The sequence below is a fragment of the Heptranchias perlo genome, chromosome 2 (genome assembly GCF_035084215.1).
Source record: "Heptranchias perlo isolate sHepPer1 chromosome 2, sHepPer1.hap1, whole genome shotgun sequence".
Lineage (NCBI taxonomy): Eukaryota > Metazoa > Chordata > Chondrichthyes > Hexanchiformes > Hexanchidae > Heptranchias > Heptranchias perlo.
Genome location: NC_090326.1, coordinates 895,232 through 913,536, shown reverse-complemented (window position 1 = coordinate 913,536; position 18,305 = coordinate 895,232). Strand labels below are relative to the sequence as shown.

Sequence of the window (18,305 nt, the reverse complement as noted above, 5' to 3'; positions counted from 1 at the left end):
CTGTGATCATTGATTCACAAATTAATTGAGTGACCGACCACTGTGATCAATGATTCACACAGTAGATGGGTGGCCAAGCATAGTGATCATTGATTCACACAGTGGTTAGAAGCATAGAAAAGATACAGCACAGAAGTGGGCCATTCAGCCCATCGTATTCACGCCTGCTCGAAGAACATGAGCTGCTCATTCTAATCCCACCTTCCAGCACCCGATCCGTAGCCCTGCAGCTTACAGCACTTTAGGTGCAGGTCCAGGTGCATTTTTTAAAAGTTGAGGGTCCCTGCCTCTACCACCAATTCGGGCAGTGAATTCCATACACCCAATACCCTCTGGGTAATAAGGTTTTTCCTCATGTCCCCTCTTATCCTTCTGTCAATCAGCTTAAATCTATGTCCTCTAGTTCTTGAACTCTCTGCTAGGGGAAACAGATACTTCCTGTCCACTTTATCTGGGCCCCTCATCATTTTGTCTGCCTCAATCAAGTCACCCCACAACCTCCTCTGCTCGAAGGAAAACACCCCCAGCCTATCCAATCTCTCCTCGTAGCTGCAATTTTCAAGCCGTGGCAACATTCTTGTAATTCTTCTCTGCACTCTCTCCAGAGCAATTACGTCCTTCCTGTAATGTGGTGACCAGAACAATAGTCCAGCTGTGGCCTTACCAGCGTTTTATACAGTTCCATCTTTACATCCCTGCTTTTGTATTTTATACCTCGCTAATAACGGAGAGCATTCCGTATGCCTTCTTCACAACCTTATCTACCTGTACTGCCACCTTCAGGGACGTGTGCACATGCACTCCAAGGTCTCTCACTTCCTCTACCCCTCTCAATATATACCCATTTACTGCGTATTCCCTTTTACTATTTGCCCTCCACAAGTGCATTACCTCGCACTTAGGAACATAGGAACACAGGAACAGGAGTAGGCCATTCAGTCCCTCTTGCTTGTTCTGCCATTTGATAAGATGATGGCTGATCTGTGATTTAACTCCATATACCTGTCTTTAGCCCATATCCCTTAACACCTTTGGTTGCCAAAAAGCTATCCATCTCAAATTTAAATTTAGCAATTGAGCTAGTACCTTCTCCGGGTTGAACTCCATTTTCCACTTTTCTGCCCACTTCACCAACCCATTGATATCTTCTTGGAGTCTACAGCTATCCTCTTCACTAACAACTACATGGGCAATTGTTGTGTTCCCTGCAAATTTGCCAATCGTGCCCCCTACATTCAAGTCCATATCATTAATATATACCACAAACAGCAGTGGACTCAACACTCAGCCCTGTGGCATGCCACTGGAAACGGATTCCCATTCGCAAAGACATCCATCGAATTTTACCCTTTGTTTCCTGTTACTGAGCCAATTTTGGATCCAATTCGCCAGATTTCCCTGTATCCCATGGGCTTTTACCTTTCTGACCAGTCTGCCATGTGGGACCTTGTCAAATGCCTTACTAAAATCCATGTAGACAACATCCACCGCACTACCCTCATCAATCCTCCTTGTCACTTCCTCAAAGAATTCAATCAGATTTGTAAGACATGACCTTCCCTGAACAAATCCATGCTGACTATCCCTGATTAAACCATGCCTTTCCAAGTGACAGTTTATCCTATCTCTCAGTATTGATTCGAATAGTTTGCCCACCACCGAGGTAAGCCTTTCCCTCGTACCCTTTTTAAGCAATGGTACTATGTTTGCAGTCTTCCAGTCCTCCGGTACCTCCCCTGTATCTAGTGAGGATTGGAAAATTATCCTCAAAGCAACTGCTATTTCCTCCCTGGCTTCCTTCAATAGCCCAGGAAACAATCCATCCGGCCCTGGTGACTTATCAATTTTCAAGGATTCCAGTCCCTCTAGTACTTCCTCTCTCGTTATGTTTACCTTATCCAATATTTCACACCCCTCCTCTTTAACTACTACATCTGGATCATCCCTTTCCTTTGTGAAAACGGAGACAAAATATTCATTTAAAACCCTATCCACATCCTCTGCTTCTACACACAAGTTACCCTTATCATTCCTGATAGGTCCCACCTTTTCATTCGCTATTCTCTTGTTCGTAATGTACTGATAAAACATTTTTGGGTTTTATTTAACCTTCCTAGCTGATATTTTTTCATGCCCCCTCTTTGCATTCCTTATTTCCTTTTTTACTTCATCCCTGTACTTTCTATACTCCTCTCGGCTTTCTGCAGTATTTAGTTTTCTGTGACAGTCATAAGCTTTCTTTTTCTGCTTTATCTTGCCCCGTATACTTCTAGACAACCAGGGGGCTCTAAATTTGGCAGCTCCACCCTTTTTCTTTGAGGGGACGGGTCTGCATTGTACCCGTAGAATTTCACTTTTCAGTACTTCCCACTGGTTTGCCACTGATTTCTCAAGTAGTTGTGTCCAGTCCACTTCTGCCAAATCACCTCGTAGTTTTGTAAAATTTGCTTTCCCCCAATTTAAAACGTTTACTCCTGATTTAACTCTGTCCTTTTCCATAATAACGCTAAAACTAACTGAATTGTGGTCACTATCCCCAATATGGTCACCCACTGTCACTTCACCCACTTGCCCATCTTCATTTCCCAGGACTAAATCTAGAATTACATCCCCTCATGTTGGGCTTGTCACGTACTGGCTAAAAATGTTCTCCTGGACACCGATCAAGAATTTTGCACCCTCTGTGCCCCTCACACTGTTTGAATCCCAGTTGATGTTCGGGTAGTTGAAGTCCCCTACTATTATTGCCCTCTTATTTTTGCACTCAGAAATTTGCCTTCATATTTGTTCTTCTATCTCCCTTTCGCTATTCGGGGGTCTAAAGTACACTCCTAGTAGTGAGCCTGCCCCTTTTTTACTTCTTAGCTCAACCCATATGGCCTCGATTGATGATCCATTTAGCATATCATCCCTTCTCACAACTGTAATTGATTCTTTAACCAATAATGCTACTCCTCCTCCTTTTTTTATCACCCATTCTATCCTGCCTGAAAACTCTATATCCAAGGATATTGAACTGCCAATTATCCTCCTCTTTAAGCCAGATTTCCATTATAGCAATGATATCAAGCTGCCATGTGTCTATCTGTGCCCTTAGCTCATCTGCTTTGTTTGTAATACTCCTTGCATTGAAGTATATACCCTTTAACCCCGACAAATTCCTGTGCTGAACACTATTTAGTCTTTGCTTCTTTTGCCTTTCTGAATCGCTAACTACCTCACTAACTGCTTTTCTACTTCCCGTTTCCTGGTCTGAATTTGTCCTATCTGTACCTGCCCTTTGGTTCCCACCCCCCTGCCATACTATTTTAAACCCACCCCAACAGGACTAGCAAATGCCCCCGCGAGGATATTGGTCCCGGTTCTGCTTGGGTGCAACCCGTCCAGCTTGTACAGGTCCCTCCTTTGCCAGAATCAGTCCCAATGCCTCAGAAATTCAAACCCCTCCCTCCTACACCATCTCTCAAGCCACGCATTCATCTGGTCTATTCTCCTATTTCTGCCCTCACTAGCACATGGCACTGGAAGTAATCCTGAGATTACGACTTTAGAGGTCCTGCTTTTTAATTTATTTCCTAACGTCCTATATTCTGATTGCAGGACTTCATACCTTTTTTACCGATGTCGTTGACCACAACCTCTGGCTGTTCACCCTCCACCTTCAAAATGTCCTGCAGCCGCTCCGTGACATCCTTGACCCTAGCACCAGGGAGGGAACATACCATCCTGGAACCACGTCTGTGGCCGCAGAAACGCCTATCTGTTCCCCTTATGATGGAATCCCCTATCACTTTTGCTCGCCCATTCTTTCTCCTCTCCGCCTGTGCAGCTGAGTCACTCCTAGTGTCACGGTCTTGGATCTTGCTGCATTCCTATGAAAAGCCATCTCCCCCAACCATATCCAATATTAGGTGACCCAGTACTGTGATCAGTGATTCGCACAGTGGATGGGTGACCCAGCGCCGTGATCATTGATTCAAACATTGCGTTGGTGACCCAGAACTTGATCATTGATTCACACAGTGGGTGTGTGACCCAGCACTGTGATCATTCATTGACACAGAGGGTCGGTGACCCAGCACTGTGAACATTGATTCATACAGTGGGTTTGTGAACCAGCACTGAGATGATTGATTCACACTGTGGGTGTGTGATCCAGCACTGTGATCATTGATTCATGCACTGGATGGGTGACCCAGCACTGTGATCATTCATTCACACCGCGGGTGGATGACCCGGCACTGTGATCATTGATTCATACAGTAGGTTTGTGACCCAGCACTGTGATCATTGATTCATACAGTAGGTTTGTGACCCAGCACTGTGATCATTGATTCACACAGTGTGTGGATGATCCAGCACTGTGATCATTGATTCACACAGTGTGTGGGTGGCTCAGCACTCTGATCATTAATTCACACATCGTGTGAGTGATGCAAACACTGTGACCATTGATTAAACAGTGGGTAGGTGACCAAGCACTGTGATTTTCAGAAGGCCTTTGCTAAAGTCCCACATAAGAGGTTAGTGTCCAAAATTAAAGCACATGGGATTGGTGGTAATATACTGGCATGAATTGAAAACTGGTTAACAGACAGGAAACAGAGAGTAGGAATAAATGGGTCTTTTTCGGGGTGGCAGGCAGTGATTAGTGGGGTACCGAAGTGATCAGTGCTTGGGCTCCAGCTATTCACAATACATATCAATGATTTGGATGAGGGAACCAAATGTAATATTTCCAAGTTTGCTGGATGACACAAAACTAGGTGGGATTGCGAGTTGTGAGGAGACCATAAGACCATAAGAGATAGGAGCAGGAGTAGGCCATTCGGCCCCTCGAGCCTGCTCTGCCATTCAATGAGATCATGGCTGATCTGATTTTTACCTCAACTCCACTTTCCTGCCCATTCCCCATATCCTTTGACTCCCTTGCTGATCAAAAATTGGTCTAACTCAGCCTTGAATGTATTCAATTACTCAGCCTCCACGGCTTTTTGGGGTAAAGAATTCCCAAGATTCACGACCCCCTGGAAATTTCTCACTCACAGGGTGGTGAACCTTAGGAATTTTCTACCAAAGACGGCTGTGGAGGCCAAGTCACTGAATATATTTAAGAAGGAGCTAGATAAATTTCTAGATACAAAAGGCATGAAGGGGTATGGGGAGAGAGCGGGAATATGGTATTGAGAAAGAGGATCAGCCATGATCACAATGAATGGCGTAGCAGGCTTGAAGGGCCGAATGGCCTACTTCTGCTCCTATTTTCTATGTTTCTATGTGATCTTTGATTCACACAGTGGGAGGGTAACTCAGCACTGTGATCATTCATTCACACAGTGGGTAGCTGACCCTGTACTCTTGTCATTGTTTCACACGTTAGGTGGATGACCCAGCTTTGTGATCATTGATTCACAAAGTGTGTCGGTGGCCCAGCACTGTGATCATTGATTCAAACATTAATTGCATAACCCAGCACTGTGATCATTGATTCACAATGTGATTGATGGCCCAGCACTGTGATCATTGATTCACAAAGTGATTGATGACCCAGCACTGTGATCATTGATTCACAAAGTGATTGATGACCCAGCACTGTGATCATTGATTCAAACATTAATTGCGTAACCCAGCACTGTGATCATTGATTCACAAGTGATTGATGATCCAGCACTGTGATCATTGCTCCACACAGCGATTGGTGACACAGCACTGTGATCATTGATTCACACTGTGGGTGGATAACCCAGCACTCTGTTTTTTAAATAGCAACTCCCCCTCCACCGCGTGGATGGGCTCAGTAGATTTGATAAAAAACGATACTGATGTCTTGCATTTGGAGCGCCTTTCATGACCTCAGGATGTTCCAAAACGCTTTACATCCAATGAGGTATTTTTTGAAATGTAGTCACTCTTGTAATGCAGGAAAGGGAAAGAAGATTTAAAACCACATTTGGGAACCTAGTCAAGATGGAAGGTTGCAATTTTAGTAAAGCGGTGATGGAGGACCAGAGTGAGGATCACATTAAAACTCATTGATAGTGGATGCAAAGTAATGTTCTCTGATATACTCCTATTTGACCCGGTGATAAGCTTCATTCCCCCATTCTGCTCCATCACCAAGACATAAGAACATAAGAAATAGGAGCAGGAGTAGGCCATGGGCAACTTGAGCCTGCTCTGCCATTCGATAAGATCATGGCTGATCTTCTACCTCAACTCCACTTTCCAGCCCCATCCCTATTTCCCTTGATTCCCTTAATGTTCAAAAATCCATCGATCCCAGTCTTTAATATAATCAATGCCTGAGCATATCCACAGTCCTCTGGGTAGAGAATTCCAAAGATTCACAAACCTCTGAGTGAAGAATTTTTTCCTCATCTCGGTCCGAAATGGCCGACCCATTATCTTGAGACTATGCGCTCTAGTTCTAGACTCTCCAGCCAAGGGAAATGGGCTCTCAGCATTTACCCTGTCGACTCCTCGAACAATGTTATACGTTTCAATGTGATCACCTCTCATTCTTCTAAACTCCAGCGAATATAGGCCAATTTACACTATATATCCTCGTAGTACAACTCTTTCATCCCAGGAATCAATCTAGTGAACCTTCATTTCACCCACTCTAAGGGAAGTGTATCCTTTCTTAGGTAAGGAGACCAAAACTGTACACAATACTCCAGGTTTGGTTTCACCAGAGCCCTATATAATTGCAGCAAGACCTCCTCACTCTTATTCTCCAACCCCCTTGCAATAAAGGCTAACATGTAATTTGCCTTTTTCACTCTCACTGGTAGCTCTTGGTAGCTCACTCTTTCCAATATGTTTTTCCTCTATTAGTTCTATAGGGAAAAGAGATGCCAAAACATATACCCGTTTATATTTAGGAAACAATATCCATCTGGACTGCATCAAATTCGATCCAAACTTTGAGCTTTTGGAGGAAGTGGATTAAAAGGATTGAATTGCGATGGCCGGGAATCGAACCCGGGTCAACTGCTTGGAAGGCAGCTATGCTCACCACTATACCACCATCGCTGACAAATAAAGAAACACAAAGTGTTTCTGTGGAGTTGGGGACTGACCCGCTCGCTTTGTCTGTCTGTGACTTTATTCACAGACAATAAAATAGTTCCCAAACCTCAAACCCAGAAGGGACACTGCAGACTATTGGATTTTGTCCTTCATTTAAACTGGTTTCTCACGGATCCTTTCTTGCTCTGTTGCAATTCCCATTTCCGCCCAGTAGATGTCGCCAACCCCCGATCAATGGAAATTACCCAACAACCTGTAATTCTTCACCTTTTATCGGACTGAAGAGATAGTCCAGAACTACAATACTTGGAGAGGTAGTCCAGAACTACAATACTTGGAGAGGTAGTCCAGAACTACAATACTTGGAGAGATAGTCCAGAACTACAATACTTGGAGAGATAGTCCAGAACTACAATACTTGGAGAGATAGTCCAGAACTACAATACTTGGAGAGATAGTCCAGAACTACAATACTTGGAGAGGTAGTCCAGAACTACAATACTTGGAGAGATAGTCCAGAACTACAATACTTGGAGAGATAGTCCAGAACTACAATACTTGGAGAGATAGTTCAGAACTACAATACTTGGAGAGATAGTCCATACCTGTAATACTTGGAGAGGTAGTTCAGAACTACAATACTTGGAGAGGTAGTTCAGAACGACAATACTTGGAGAGATAGTCCAGAACTACAATACTTGGAGAGATAGTTCAGAACTACAATACTTGGAGAGGTAGTCCAGAACTACAATACTTGGAGAGATAGTCCAGAACTACAATACTTGGAGAGATAGTCCAGAACTACAATACTTGGAGAGATAGTCCATACCTGTAATACTTGGAGAGGTAGTTCAGAACTACAATACTTGGAGAGATAGTCCAGAACTACAATACTTGGAGAGATAGTCCATACCTGTAATACTTGGAGAGGTAGTTCAGAACTACAATACTTGGAGAGGTAGTTCAGAACTACAATACTTGGAGAGATAGTCCAGAACTACAATACTTGGAGAGATAGTTCAGAACTACAATACTTGGAGAGGTAGTCCAGAACTACAATACTTGGAGAGATAGTCCAGAACTACAATACTTGGAGAGATAGTCCATACCTGTAATACTTGGAGAGGTAGTTCAGAACTACAATACTTGGAGAGGTAGTCCAGAACTACAATACTTGGAGAGATAGTCCAGAACTACAATACTTGGAGAGATAGTTCAGAACTACAATACTTGGAGAGGTAGTCCAGAACTACAATACTTGGAGAGATAGTCCAGAACTACAATACTTGGAGAGATAGTCCAGAACTACAATACTTGGAGAGGTAGTCCAGAACTACAATACTTGGAGAGATAGTCCAGAACTACAATACTTGGAGAGGTAGTCCAGAACTACAATACTTGGAGAGATAGTTCAGAACTACAATACTTGGAGAGGTAGTCCAGAACTACAATACTTGGAGAGATAGTCCAGAACTACAATACTTGGAGAGGTAGTCCAGAACTACAATACTTGGAGAGATAGTTCAGAACTACAATACTTGGAGAGATAGTCCAGAACTACAATACTTGGAGAGGTAGTCCAGAACTACAATACTTGGGGAGATAGTTCAGAACTACAATACTTGGAGAGGTAGTTCAGAACTACAATGCCTGGAGAGGTAGTCCAGAACTACAATACTTGGAGAGATAGTTCAGAACTACAATACTTGGAGAGGTAGTCCAGAACTACAATACTTGGAGAGATAGTCCAGAACTACAATACTTGGAGAGGTAGTCCAGAACTACAATACTTGGAGAGATAGTTCAGAACTACAATACTTGGAGAGATAGTCCAGAACTACAATACTTGGAGAGGTAGTCCAGAACTACAATACTTGGAGAGATAGTTCAGAACTACAATACTTGGAGAGGTAGTTCAGAACTACAATGCCTGGAGAGATAGTCCATACCTGCTATACTTGGAGAGATAGTCTATATCTGCAATACTTGGAGAGATAGTCCATACCTGTAATACTTGACCAGCTGTAAGTACATTTTGCCGCATCTCAAATCAGCCATTAAGTAAAGTTAAATCATTACATTAAATCATTAGGGAGACCGGACCACCAGCTGGGAACAAACTGCAGCTTAATATTCAAGTCTATAAGATCATTTGAAAGGGAAGGGAAACAGGAAGGAGGAGGAGTCGCAATATTACTAAAGGACAATATTACAGCAGTTGAAAGATATCAGTGAGTGTGAGGGGGCAGTGTAAACAATCTGAGAGCGACCAATCATAATTGCCCCAGTGTAATCCTCCAGAAGGTATAGGAAGGGCGAGTGCGGGAAGATTTCTTCATTCTTTGTGAAAGTGTTTGTGAGATTGTGGAAATGTCTGGAAGAGGAAAAACCGGCGGTAAAGCTCAGTCCAAGGCCAAGTCTCGCTCATCCCGGGCCGGACTGCAGTTCCCTGTGGGCCGTGTTCACAGGCTCCTGCGAAAGGGGGAACTATGCTGAACGTGTGGGTGCCGGAGCCCCGGTCTATCTGGGTGCTGTGCTCGAGTATCTGACGGCTGAAATCCTCGAACTGGCCGGCAACTCGGCCCGCGACAACAAGAAGACCCGCATCATCACCCGACACCTGCAGCTGGCCGTCCGCAACGCTGAGGAGTTCAACAAACTGCTGGGAGGGGTGACCATCGCTCAGGGCGGGGTGCTGCCTAATATCCCGGCCGTGCTGCTACCGAAGAAAAGCGGTGGGAGCAACAAGAGCAAGTAAAGCGACCAAGATCTAATCCAATAACAGGACAAGGACAGGACCGACCTTATTGTAATCTTTGAAGAAGTAGCAGAAAGATTAGACAAGGTTAATGTAGTAGATGTAATATATTTGGATTTTCAGAAGGCCTTCGATAAGATGCCGAATTTTAGGCTCAGGGCTAAGTTCAGAGCATGTGGAGTCATAGGACAGGTGACAGAATGGATAGCAAGTTGGCTACAAAATAGATAACCGTGACGAGGGGTTAAAGGTAGCTACTCAGACTGGCAAAAAGTGAGAGTGGTGTTTCACAGGGATCGGTGCTGGGAACATTGCTGTCCACAATTTACATTAACGATTTGGAACCGGGAATCAGAAGTACAATTTCAAAATTTGCGGAGGACACCAAATTGGGGGGTATCATTCATACAAAGGAAGAATGCGTCAAAATGCAAGAGGATATTAATAAACTTTCAGAATGAAGAATAAGGAGATAACATACTGCTTGGATAATAAGAGTCTAAATTGGATAGAGGAGCAAAGGGATCTCGGGGTACAGGTAGACGAATTACTAAAAGTAGCGAAGCAGGTTAATAAGGCCATAAAAAGGCAAATCAAACACTGGGGTTCATTTCTAGACGGATAGAATTGAAAAGCAAAGAAGTTATGTTAAACTTGTATAGAACCTTGGTTAGACCTCACTCGGAGTATTGTGCACAGTTCTGGTCTCCATATTATAGAAAGGACGTAAAGGCATTGGAGAAGGTGCAAAAAAGATTCACAAGGATGATACCAGAAATGGTAGAATATTTTTTATCAGGAAAGGCTGAAAAGGCTGGGGCTCTTTTCTCTAGAAAAGAGAAGGCTGGGGGTGACCTAAGATAATGATTGGGCTTTGATAGGGTAGATGAAGAGAAAATGTTTCCACTTGTGGGGAGTCGAAAACTACAGGTAACAAATATAAAATAGTCGCTAATGAATCCAATAGAGAAATCAGGAGAAACTTCTTTATCCAAAGAATGGTAAGAATGTGGAATGCACTGCCACAAGGATTAGATGAGGCAAATAGCATAGAGACACTTAAGTGGAAGCTAGATAAGGATGTGAGGGAGAAAGGAATAGACGGATATGCTGAAAGGGTGAGATGAAGTCGGGAGAGAGGAGGATCGTGTGGAGCATAAATGCCGCCATTGATCCGTTGGCCCACATGGGGTGTTTCTCTGCTGTAGTTTTGATGTAACTCGATGTAAAGGCTCTTTTCTGAGCCACCCACTGTATCTGTGAAAGGGCTGGTTACTGTCTGAAGGGAGACGTTGATATCAAGCTACCAGTGTTGCTTTGAGCTGCCTTTGGCTCGTTGTAGACGAGATGGTATTAATGGGACTGGAGTCAGGCAGCGACCTCAGACCAATACTTTAAACGGTGATTTATGGACCCGAGTCCACACATCACCAGATTTCTTGTATTTATTGACACTACTTGCTATGCTGGGCTCGGAATGCATCTAAAAAACTGCTCGACTAACCTTTATACGTCTGTGGAATTCAGTGCTTCGCTCCGTTTCTGTTCTATTTTGTTGGATTATTTACATAAAGCATCAAACACACTGGGGAATCACTGAAATGTAACTCTAACAGTGAATTGCCTGATGTCCAGGAGATCAGAAATATTGCTCACCTTTCATCTAGTTAACTATTAAATTGTGTTATGGGAGATTAAACAGAGAAAGTGGGAGGGAAGAAGACAGAGTGACAGACAGAGCAGAGAGCGGCCTCTGATCTTCCAGCTCCACCTCCAGTTCTCTCCACTCGCCAATTTCAAACCGTTTATCGATAATAGAAGCGAATCACAGCGCTCCGCACAAACCCTGACAGACTCGGGCTTCATATTCAAGGATTCCCGGAAACCCGGAGCATTTAAACAAGCCTCCTTACAATTAACATTCAGTAATATTCCTGCCTAAATATAGTCCCTTCTATAATAAGTCAACCCGCCAGTGTTACCGTCTCTCAGAGACTGTCACCCTGAATCTGTGATAAGAAAATGACCATGAACTGGGACTGGAGCCGAACACATCCACAGTTGCAGTGAGGCCCGGCCCGGACATCACATTCTCTCTGTTTTATTTCAGACAGTATCACACCCTTATGTCCAGCAGTAGAGGGAGAGTATCAGTGTTATGCTACCTATCAGTGTGTTCATATCACGTTCAGTAACAGTATCCCACCTTCATAAACAGCACGAGAGAGATAGATGGAGAGAGCGGAGAGACACAGTTCTAGACTGACCTGTAAACATAGAAACATAGAAAATAGGAGCAGGAGTAGGCCATTCGGCCATTCGAGCCTGCTCCACCATTTAATACGATCATGGCTGGTCCTCTATCTCAATATCATAATCCTGCTCTCTCCCCATACACCTTCATGCCTTTTGTGTCTAGAAATCTATCTATCTCCTTCTTAAATATATTCAGTAACTTGGCCTCCACAGCCTCTGTGGTAGAGGATTTCACAGGTTCACCACCCTCTGAGTGAAGAAATTTCTCCTCATCTCAGTCCTAAATGTCCTACCCCGTATCCTGGGACTGTGACCCCTTGTTCTGGACCCCCCATCCAGGGGAAATATCCTCCCTGTATCCAGTCTGTCTAGCCCTGTCAGAATTTAGTATGTTTCAATGAGATCCCCTCTCATTCTTCTAAACTCGAGTGAATACAGGCCGAGTCGACTCAATCTCTCCTCATATGACAGTCCCAGGAATCAGTCTGGTGAACCTTCGCTGCACTCCCTCTATGGCAAGTATATCCTTTCTCAGATAAGGAGACCAAAACTGCACACAATACTCCAGGTGTGGTCTCACCAAGGCCCTGTATAACTGCAGTAAGACATCCTTGCTCCTGTACTCAAATCCTCTTGCAATGAAGGCCAATATACCATTTGCCTTCCTAACTGCTTGCTGCAGCTGCATGTTTGCTTTCGGTGTCTGGTGTACAAGGACACCCAGTTCCCTTTGTACATCAACATTTCCCAATATATCACCATTTAAATAATACTCTGCTTTTCTGTTTTTTTTTCCTTCCGAAGTGGATAACTTCACATTTATCCACATTATACTGCATCTGCCATGTATTTGCCCACTCACTCAACTTGTCTAAATCGCCTTGAAGCCTCTTTGCATCCTCCTCACAGCTCACAATTCCACCTAATATTGTGTCGTCAGCAAACTTGGAAATATTACATTTAGTTCCCTCATCCAAATCATTGATATATATTGTGAATAGCTGGGGCCCAAGCACTGATCCCTGTGGTACCCCACTAGTCACTGCCAGCCACCCTGAAAAAGACCCATTTATTCCTACTCACTGTTTCTTGTCTGTTAACCAATTTTCATCCATTCATTACCCCCAATTCCATGTGCTTTAATTTTGCACACTAACCTCTCATGTGGGACTTTATCAAAGGCCTTCTGAAAATCCAAATCAAACCACATCCACTGGTTCTCCCTTATCTATTCTACCAGATACATCCTCAAAAAATTCCAGTAGTTTTGTCAAACATGATTTCCCTTTCATAAATCCAATTTCGTGAAGTTCCGTTTTATACAGAAAGATCGGTTGGAGAGACAGAAAATGCAATCTCATGTCTCACTAATATTGTACCAGAGACAGGCACATTACTAATCCCGTACTCAGGGACAGCGCACAGTGTGATAAAAACAATAGGCCATATTTAACGCTCTCTTGCCTGTTGTAATAACTGCAGTTTTGCAGCTCAGGACCGTTCGGTATTACACACAGTGATCGAGAGTTACGCTCTGATTAAATTAATCTGGGACTGTGGCTGTCAGATATTAATCCTGCACGGTCCCAACAAACGCACCGACTCCCACTTTCCTCCCACGTTTCTCCAGGATTGGTTTGAGAAATCCTTCCTCCAGTTTCTTCCTCACGCTTCAGTTTTATCACTAAAGGTGCCAAGAATGAACAGAACCCATTGGCTCATTTCACAGCCGTCCACTTTATCCATGAAAGGCTCTTTACCATTAAAAGATACCGAGAGAAACAGCAGGGATGGAAACATCTAGTTTAATAGTTAGAGATTGTAAAGTCAGTCTGGATTCCAGCGTTAGGCACTGGTGGAATCCCATCTGTTTTACATTCTGGTGCCTGTTCCTGCTCTGCCTGTGGACCCCATTCCTCTGACCTTTCCCCCAGTCTCAGTTCCTTTGCTCAGACTCTGAAAAAAAATCATATGGGAAAGTTTCCATCGATTTTATTCTGAATTAAAGCAGATATCTGCGCATGCGTGATTCAGTTCAGCCCACAGCGCTGATTGTTACTGAGCAGAAGTGCGCATGCGCGTTCCCCTCCCCCAGCTCTGCCCTTGGGCTCAATTCCCTCAGTGAGCGGAAGAAATGGTTTAAAACAGCCGGGAATGGAGAGATCACGGCCCCCGGGGGAAGGGAGCAAAGAGCAGCCTCGTTACAGCAGCTCATCGCTTCGGGACCGTGTCCGCAGATGGGCTCAGAGATCGGCATTGAGTCCGGGGGCTGTTTGTAAGAGGCGGAGTGGATCAGGAACTGGTCCCGCAACATGGAGTGAGCGGGGGAAGGGAGAGGCCAGTCTAGGTCTGTGTGTACAGGGTGTGTTCAGGGGAAGGGAGACAGAATGGGAAGTACCTGCTATTTAAAATCATGGCTGCTTTCTCTCCCCAGGGCCAGCAGTGAATGCTCCTGGTTCAGTTCCAGTCTCACTCTGTTGTTATTGGACAGTGAACTGTGGAAATACAGCCGGACATTAAGGATGTGGGGAGTTATACAAAATGCATCTATTGCAGGCATCAGGTGAGAAGTGTGAAGGACACATTTTAAACAGCTCCTCTTTGGTTTCGGTTGAACGGTTAGTCCGATGGGAGAGGGGATTAGAAGCCTGACCTGTACAAAGGTCCCTGTCCTCGCGGGTAGTCCCATTCGTGGATCAGTGCAGGGGCTGGATTGAGTCTGGATGTCACTAAATTGTTGTAAAACTGCCCAACACACCTGGTATACAGAAGCTGAGTGATGCAGTACTGCAGTGGAGTCAGACACTGACACTGTTTGTATCACTGGTTTTCATTTCTGGATATTCAAAATTATCATTAACAGAGATATTAAAATGAACACTTTTGTATTTTCTACCTCACCGGTTCTTCAGTTACAAGAGATGCTTTTTCTTCCGACAGGCAAATACTTGAAAGACCAAGAATAGTTGTGAGGTTTCCTCCACCCGAAGCACAAGGAACAGTGCAGCCAGCCCCTTCTCACACACAGTAGGTAATTTATTACACACACACAGAGCACAGAGACACAGACAGGTCATCAGTTCCACAGTCTCAGACTGCAGAAGTATTCAGTCTCACACTGATCCCAAGCTCCAGAGACACATTTTCAATCCAACAGTCAAACAGAGCGGGTGAGGCAGACACTGTTTCCATTTCACCCGAACTCAGTACCGCTGACAGGTGGATACAAAAATCCCAGTCCAAAATCCCAGTATCAGATTGAAAGACACTCTGTCAATTTCATAATAAGGCAACCTTAGCTACCAATTAAATGCCAGATAGAAATCACACATGGTACTCGATTGAAAGGTACAGAATGAATCCAAATAATGTACCCTGAGATTCCAATTGAATACTAGTCCAGAATTCGCACATACGAGTTTAACACATGCAGTATCCATCTGAATAGCGTACCATGAGATACAAATTGCATACACGTCCACAACTCATGTACAATATCAGATTGAGAAATGCTGAAAGATAGTAAACCTGTGAAACAAATTAGATACCCGTTCAGAACACACTCACAGTATGAGATTTAAAGATACAGTATCAATTCTATTATTGCAGACTGAGATACACATTACATACCAATTCAAAAGGTCACGATATCAGTTTGACAGATACATTATTATTCAAAATTTTATTCACAGCGATACAGATTTATGAGTAGTCCAAAAAGCGCACACATTATCTGATTAAAACCTACATCAAATCCTAAAGTGCATCGATATTTACTAATTAAATAATGAGAAAAACTAAGTAAACATCATGTTATTAAATCTACAGTTTTGAACACCATAATGTGATCTCAGAGAATAATTACATACAGACACAGAATGAATCTCACACTCAGATACAGTACCAGAAACAGACAGTCACAGAATGAATTCTACACTCACATACAGTACCAGAGACTGACACATATGGAATGAATCAGACACTCATATACGCTACCAGAGACTGACAGATACAGAATGAATCTCACAGACACCTACATTAGTGCAGACTGAATTGTGCATTACATATGAGTCCAATATTTCACAGTGTCAGTCTGAAAGATACAGTATCAATTAAATTAGTGCAGTCTGAGCTACACATCAAATAACATTCCAAAAAAGTCACCATATCAGGTTGAAAGTTACAGTGTAATTCACAATTATTTTCACAGAGATAAGAGATTTAACAATAGTCCAAAAAGCACACACATTACCTGATTAAAACCTTCAGGATCAAATTTTAAGCTATATCCATATCTACCAATTAAATGCTGTGCGAAAAACAATTAATACATTAAGGTACTAATGCTACAGTATTGAACGCCATAATGTAAATGGAGATACAAATTACATAAAGATACAGAATGAATCTCGCACTCACATACAGTACCAGAGACAAAAGAACACAGAATGAATCCCACACTCACACACAGTACCAGAGACAGTCAGTCATGCAATGAATCTCATACTCAGATACAGTTCCAGAGACAGACAGGTACAGATTAAATCTCGCACTCACACAGTGTATCAGTGACTGACAGATTCAGAATGAATCCCACATTCACACAATTCCAGTGACTCACAAGTAAAGAATGAATCCCACATTCATGTACAATATCAGAGACTGACAGATACAGAATCAATCCCTCACTCACACACACTACCTCAGATTGAGAGACACAGACGTTCTATTACACACGTAAAATGCCAGAGTCAGACAGATATAGAATGAATCCCTCACTCACCGACAACACCAGAGACTGACAGATACAGAATGAATCCCACACTCACTCAGTACCAGAGACTGACAGATACAGAATGAATCCCACACTCACACACAGTACCAGAGTCTGACAGATACAGGGTCTATCATATAGAATGAATCTGCAGGCAACTACATTAGTACAGGCTGAGTTATACTTTATATACCAGTCCAAAAATCCAATAGAGTATCAGAATGAAAGATGCAGTATCAATTCCATTAGCCTGGGCTGAACTGTACATTATATACCATTTCAAAAATGTCACCATATCAGTTTGAAAAATGCACAATCATTCACAATTGAGTTCACGGAGGTACAGATTTAATAGTCGTTAAAAAAGAGCGCAAGTTATCTGATGAAAACCTACAGCAACAAATCCTAAAGTGTATCCATATTTACCAATTAAATACTGAGCAAAAACCTATTTATGCATTAAGATATTAAAGCTACAATTCCAATAGTATAATGTAACCTGAGAGAAAAATTACATACAGACACAGAATGAATGCGACACTCACATTCAGTACCAGAGACAGACAGATATGGAATGAATCAGACACTCATATACACTACCAGAGACTGGCAGATACAGAATTAATTCCACACTCAGATGCATTACCAGAGACTATGATACAGAAAGTATGAAACACTCTCGCACATTACCACAGACTGACAAATACGGAATTTATATCACACACATAGAGTACCAGAAACTGACCGATCAGAATAAATCACACACTCACACACAGTACCAGAGACTGACTGATACAGAATCAATCCCTCAGGCACATACAGTACCAGAAACTGACATATACAGAATGACTCCCTCAATCACTTACCAGTGCCAGAGACGGAGAGACACAGAATGAATCCCTCACTCAAGCACAGTATGAGAAACTGACTGATACAGAATAAATCACACAAGCACAGTACCAGAGACTGACAGGTACAGAATCAAACCCTCAGTCACATACAGTACCAGAGACTGACCGATAAAGAATGAATCCCACACTTACACACAGTAGCAGGAACTGGGAGATACAGAATCAATCCCACACTCACCAACATTAGTGCAGACTGAATTGTGCATTACATATCTATCCAAAAATATCACAGTGTCAGACTGAAAGGTACAGTATCAGTTCAATTAGTGCAGACTGAGCTACACATTAAATAACTCACCAATAATGTCACCATATCAGTTTGAAAGTTAAAGTGTAATTCACAATTATTTTCACAGAGATAAGAGATTTAACAATAGTCCAAAAAGCACACATATTACCTGATTAAAATCTTCATCATCAAATTTTAAGCTATATCAATATCTACCAATTAAATGCTGTGCAAAAAACAATTAATACATTAAGGTATTAATGCTACAGTTTTGAACGCCATAATGTAAACGGAGATACAAATTACATAAAGATACAGAATGAATCCCACACTCACACACAGTAC

The 18,305-nt window shown here is 42.8% G+C and overlaps 1 protein-coding gene and 1 non-coding gene across 2 annotated transcripts in view; both read right to left on the bottom strand.

Annotated features, from left to right (window-relative positions):
* Positions 1-18,305, bottom strand: part of LOC137300255 (histone H3-like) — a 49,327-nt gene that overhangs the window by 16,186 nt on the left and 14,836 nt on the right. The window lies entirely within an intron of this gene.
* On the bottom strand, positions 6,964-7,035 carry trnag-ucc (transfer RNA glycine (anticodon UCC)). The gene has a single exon. It is a non-coding gene; the product is annotated as a tRNA-Gly (tRNA).